The sequence below is a fragment of the Loxodonta africana genome, chromosome 12 (genome assembly GCF_030014295.1).
Source record: "Loxodonta africana isolate mLoxAfr1 chromosome 12, mLoxAfr1.hap2, whole genome shotgun sequence".
Lineage (NCBI taxonomy): Eukaryota > Metazoa > Chordata > Mammalia > Proboscidea > Elephantidae > Loxodonta > Loxodonta africana.
In genome coordinates, this window is record NC_087353.1 from 13,033,794 (window position 1) to 13,039,793 (window position 6,000).

Genomic DNA, 6,000 nt, shown 5'->3' on the forward strand with positions numbered 1-6,000 from the left:
AAAACGGCGTCAAGGAGAGCTACTGTTTTTGGTTATTTTGCCCATCCACTGACCTCCAGAATATTAACTTGGTTTCCATTAAATTCCTCTAAGTTTACATTAATTCAGAATGATTGCAAAAATCCTTGCAAATATAGGGAATGACCCACATTATTAATTGTATAGCATACACTGCATATTTCATATCAGCCAAGTAGATACATAAATGGAAGTGAATAGAAGGCTACATTTATTTCTCTGTGGTCCAGGAGAACAGAGTAGAATCATAAATCTATATAAATTGCCCCTGTGGCTGAGTAGTCTGTGCTTACTGAGTGATGCTGGCAATTGGATTTCTACCAATCGCAGAGATTCATAGAAAAAGGCATTATTGATATCACTAGGGCCATATGTTCCATAGAGGAAAATGCAATACTTTACTATATGCTCCTTTTTAGAGAAATCTAGATGGAGTCTCCAACAGTAATGTAACCGTTATGACCAAAGAACCCTGAGTTGATGGGTGAAACACAGACAAGCTATTATTTGTTTTTATTCATGTATATAAATGAAAATCACTTCTTGAAACCAGGTGGCTAACACAGTCTGCTTCCTAAAAGCAAAATGTTTTCTCCAGTGACTCCAGCAGTCTACTTTCTGGGAGTAAATATTTTATATTTGGTTTTAGTTTTTTTTTTTTTTAATGCCACCTTGGCATTTATGGAGAGCTACATGCTTCTTTAAAATTCAAGCAGCAAACAAACAAATAAAATGCCCACATCAGAATGCCTGACAGTGTACTGAGTCTGATCTCCTGTGTGGCAAGAACAGCACAGATGCAAACTGAGCACATTGACAGGTACAGGTTGTGTAAGGAGGGAGGCTGCAAGCCCTGGGAGAGAAGAACGTAAATATCAGTGGAGGAGGCTTAAAAATTTTCCTGTTACCTAAAGAGAGTCCGTTTGACTTTGTTTTCTCTTCTTTATGCATTTCATTGTTTCTATCTCTTTAGATTCCTGCAAGGATATTATGCTTCTTCTCGTCACATTGAAATACTGGAAAGCTATTCATTCTCTCTCAGGCAATGTGATCATCATTTTTCTTATCTTAGAACAGTGCTGGCTTTACAGTTTTCAAGGCTTTTCCTTGGCATTATCTCACTTCAATTTCACTATTTCAAGAGGAAGCAGAATGAGCAAAATTATCATTGTTTTAGTGACTAAGGGGCTGAACCTCAGAGCGTTTATATGGATTTGCCCGTTGTAATGTAGGTTTTAAATGGTGGACGTAGAACCAGAACCCAAGAGCCTTGGCTTCCAGGCCATTATTTTTGCTACCGTATTACGCTGTTTCTAATGAAGATGAAGATATCAATTTGTAGTTTAATTTCCATTGGCATAATTAGAATTTGATCTGTCTCATAGGCAACATTTGTACAAGGCAGTCTATTTCAGTGGTTTAAGAAGCATGGGATTTGGAGTTAAATCACACTGAAATCCCAGCTCTATGTGATTTTTTGGAGGGAAAGGACCTAATTTCTTTGAATCTCATTTCAAAATCTGTAAAATGTGAATACATACACCTATTTTGTAGGGTTGCTGTGAGAATTAAATGAGAAAAAGCCTGTAAAGCCCTCAGCCCTGTGCTCTGGACAGAGTAAATGCTCAATCTACAGAAAAATGCAGATTATAGCCTATGCTGTAGATTTAGGCACTCCTTTTTTTGGTGTCTGTATGAATAAGTTGTTCCTGGGGCGAAGACTTGCCTGCTGGCACCCAAAAAAGGAAAAGACAGCAGAGGCTGTTGAGGACTCAGCCCTGTAGACTCATGTTTGAACTGACAGAGAGAAGGGTTGTCATGAGAAAGTGAGAGTGAAAGACTCCATTAAGGACAGAAAGATGAGGTCTGAGCTGCATGGCTTTCATAGCTGGGTGACAGAGGGCAAACTAGGGTGGGTCCTGTGCAAATCCCTTTTCTGTCTTTGTTGCAATGAGGACTTCACAGCTGCTGAGCTCTTTTTGGCCCCCTCCAAAGACTTATAGCGTCAGAAGCATCAAGAGAGGGCTCCCAGCACAGACGCCAGGGTTCTCAGGGACAGCTCTGGCCCTAAAGTCATGGCAAATCCTGAGAAGACTGTGATAGCATTGAAACACCAGTCCCTGAAACCCCATTACTGTGGAGTCGATTTCAACTCATAGCAACCCTATAAGACAGATAGAACTACCTCATAGGGTTTCCAAGGCTATAATATTTACAGAAGCAGACGGCCACATCTTTCTCCCACAGAGCAGCCAGTGGGTTCCAGCCACTGAACTTTTGGTTAGCAGCCAAGCATTTCACCACTGTGCCACCAGGGCTCCTTGCCAGTCCTTGGGAAAACCCAAAACACTTGGTGGGGCTTTGCTGGATTGGGGGAAAAGGGCAATGTTTGCTTAAAGGACTTGCATTTTGCAGGTGGGGGCATGAACTACTGAAAATTTAGTTATTAATGCTAATATGATCCTGTTACTGCCCACTGCCTGCTAAAGACTGAGGAAATTTTGATTACATTGCTATCTATGAGTATGGACACACAATTTGTAACCTTGAAGCACTGCAGCCAGAAAGATGAAGAGTCAACATGTCTTCTAGTGGGAGAGATGAATAGGTAAAAACAAGCATACCTCAACATGATACAGTAGAGAAGTTCATACAAGATTATTATAGAACTAAACGAACAATAGCTACATCTTGTAGGGGAGGGTCCAAGATAGCTGTGGAGAGGAACAAACTGTGATTCCCATAGGCAGTGAAGGGGAGATGGGCATTCCAAGTGAAGTGAAAATAGGAACCATGTCATGGAGATATAAAAGAAAACCTATGTGTTAAGCCAACATGGTACAACCAGCAGGGGAAGAATAAAGAAAGCATGGCGGGTACCCACCGGAGCAGAATTTGGCCAAAGAGAGAATGAGATTCTGTTAGTTTGGAGCATTAAGTCCAGGGGTGTCATGACAAAAAGAGGCAGAAGAAATCTGTTTTTGCACTAGGACATCTGAAATCTGGGTATCTCTACATCCATCTTGGGTATTGTGCTTGCTCTGCCCTGGTAGGTGTCTCAGCACATGTTGTTGCTATAACGCGTTGTTGTTGTCATGAGGGGCCATCGAGTCAGCTCTAACTCAGAGTGTCCTTATGTATAACAGATTGAAATTTTGCTAAGTCCTGCACCATCTTCATGATTGTTGGTGTGTTTGAGTCCATTGTTTTGACTCTTGCGTCAACCAATTTCATTGAGGGTTTCCCTTCTTTTCACTGACCCTCCACCAAACATGATGTTCTTTTCTAGAAATTAGTCTCTCATGATGGCATGTTCAAAGTCAGTAAGCCAAAGTGCGTGGTTTTAAAATCAGGAAAGATGTGTGTCAGGGCTGTATTCTTTCATTATAAATATTCGATCTGTATCTTGGGAAAATAATACGAGAAACTGGACTGTATGAAGAAAAACACAGCATCAGGATTTGAGGAAGACTTGTTAACAACCTGAGATATGCAAATGACACAACCTTGCTTGAGGGAAGCGAAGAGGACTTGAAGTTCTTACCAATGAAGATCAGAGCCTACTGCCTTCAGTATGGATTACACCTCAACACAGACAAAACAAAAATGCTCACAACTGAACCAGTAAGCAACATCATGATAAATGGAGAAATGATTGAAGTTGTCAAGGATTTCATTTTACTTGGATCCACAATCAATACCCATGGAAGCTGCAGCCAAGAAATCAAATGATGCAATGCATTGGGCAAGTCTGCTGCAAAAGACCTCTTTAAAGTGTTAAAAAGCAAAGATGTCACTTTAAGGCCTAAGGTGTGCTTGACTCAAGCCATGGTGTTTTCAATAGTCTCATATGAATGCAAAAACTGGACAATGAATAAGGAAGACTGAACAAGAATTGATGTCTTTAAATTATAGTGTTGGTGGAGAATATTGAATATACTGTGGACTGCCAGAAGAATGAACAAAACTGCCTTGGAAGAAGTACAGCCAGAACGCTCCTTAGAAGCGAGGATGGCAAGACTATGTTTCATTTACTTTGGATATATCATGTGGAACTAGTCGCTGGAGAAGGACATCATGCTTGGTAAATTAGAGTCATCGAAAAAGAGGAAGACCCTCAATGAGATGAGCTGACACAATGGCTGCAGCAAAGGGCTCAAGCATAGCAATTGTAAGGATGGTGCAGGACCGGGCAGTGTTTCATTCTGTTGTACATAGGATCACTATGGGTCGGAACCGACTTGATGGCACCCAACAACAACAACACTCTAAATGTTGTCCTAATTAAACCTTTCTCTAGAACTTTTGCACTTTTCAACAAAATTAGAATGAATGGATAAAAATGTCAATTCTAATTAGCACTTCCTGCATATTAAAGAAATTATTCCTCCCCTTGCTTAAAGAAATGTTACTGGGAAGAAATAAATGATCTTTGAAATATATTTTTTCTTTTCAGATCATAGTGATAATTCTTAGCTAGAGCGTTGCTGCAAGTGACAGACATGTCCACAGGCTAAAGTTTTCTGTAACAGTCAGAGTGACAGAGGGACCTCTCAGAGTAGTGGCTATATTTACCAAAAGGAAAAAAAAAAAAAAAAGAATTCTTGCAATAAACATTTTTTTTTCATATGGGAAACTCTGCATGCATGTATTTCTTGAATTGTTTTAAACAGCTCTGACACATAATAAAAATAGGATTTGCAGGGAAGTTAAAGTTTCATTTGAATGATTTATATCCGTGACATTAGCTGAGTATTATAGGAAAAAACACTGTTTGACCTCAGGCGAGCTGCCTTGAGACATGAGCTTGTTCCAGGTTGAAATTTCCCTCTTCAATTTTTCATGAAATTCTCTCAGCAGGGTCACTACTGGGTTCTGAAAAGATATTCACCCTAGGAATTGCTACAGCTCAGCCTTCAGAAAAGCATGTATTTCATTGGTGTTCCCCCACCTTCATTTTAGCGCTGCATAATGATATAGAAGAGGTTTAAGGCCCATCAATTGTAAAATTATCATTTTTCACCAAAGCAACATTATATTAAACACTTAATTATTCATTACGAATGCTTGTCATGGTGAAGTATTGGCCTCACTAATTTTGAAAGCACCAGACCCAGCTTCTCTTCCTCGAAGGTTAATGGCTGAGACCTTACTTTCATTACACTCCCTAAATGTAGCACAGCTCATATGTCATTGTGTGCCTTTCCCGACCCCCCACCCCAACCCTTTTAGCAAGTAAAATCCACACTGTACAGAATGGTCTTTCAAGGTCCATTGCCATGTATATGGATGAGGAACTAATTTTAACGGTCATGGTGGGCAGAGCAGAATTTGGGATTGTAGGGTTTTGTGAAACACTGTGGATTGAAACATTTCTTAAGGGATGTATTTTTAATGGTGATGCGGCTTTTGATTTAAATGAATTATGTGTTGTTGTTGTTGTTAGGTGCCCTCGAGTCGGTTCCAACTCATAGCCACCCTAGGTACACTAGAACGAAACACCGTGAGGTCCTGTGCCCTCCTCACAATTGTTGTGCTTGAGCCCATGGTTGCGGCCACTGTGGAGATTATAGAGTTTATAAAAATCTGTTTACCGTGTTATAGTCACATTGATGAAACATTTGTGCATTAGGTACAGCAGGGTTTTCTTACCTACATTTTGTCACAACATTCAAGATTTCAGGACTACAGTCTTGGATTATTTCACAACCCAGGATTCCCACTGTGGAATGCCTGCACTGTGTAGGTTTATAGATGGTAAAAAAAGAATCTTCATTGGCACCTACACTCTACATCCAATATCGTCTTCTGAATACTCCACATGGTTTTAATTCTATTAACAATGAAAGTCTTACTCATCAGTCTTCCAGGCAATCACTGAAAAAATTTATTACATCTGGGAAAATTTATCTGACATTCACATTTTACATTGGCACCACCTGTGTCTGTAGAATGACTTTTCCATGCCAGGAAAGAGCATTC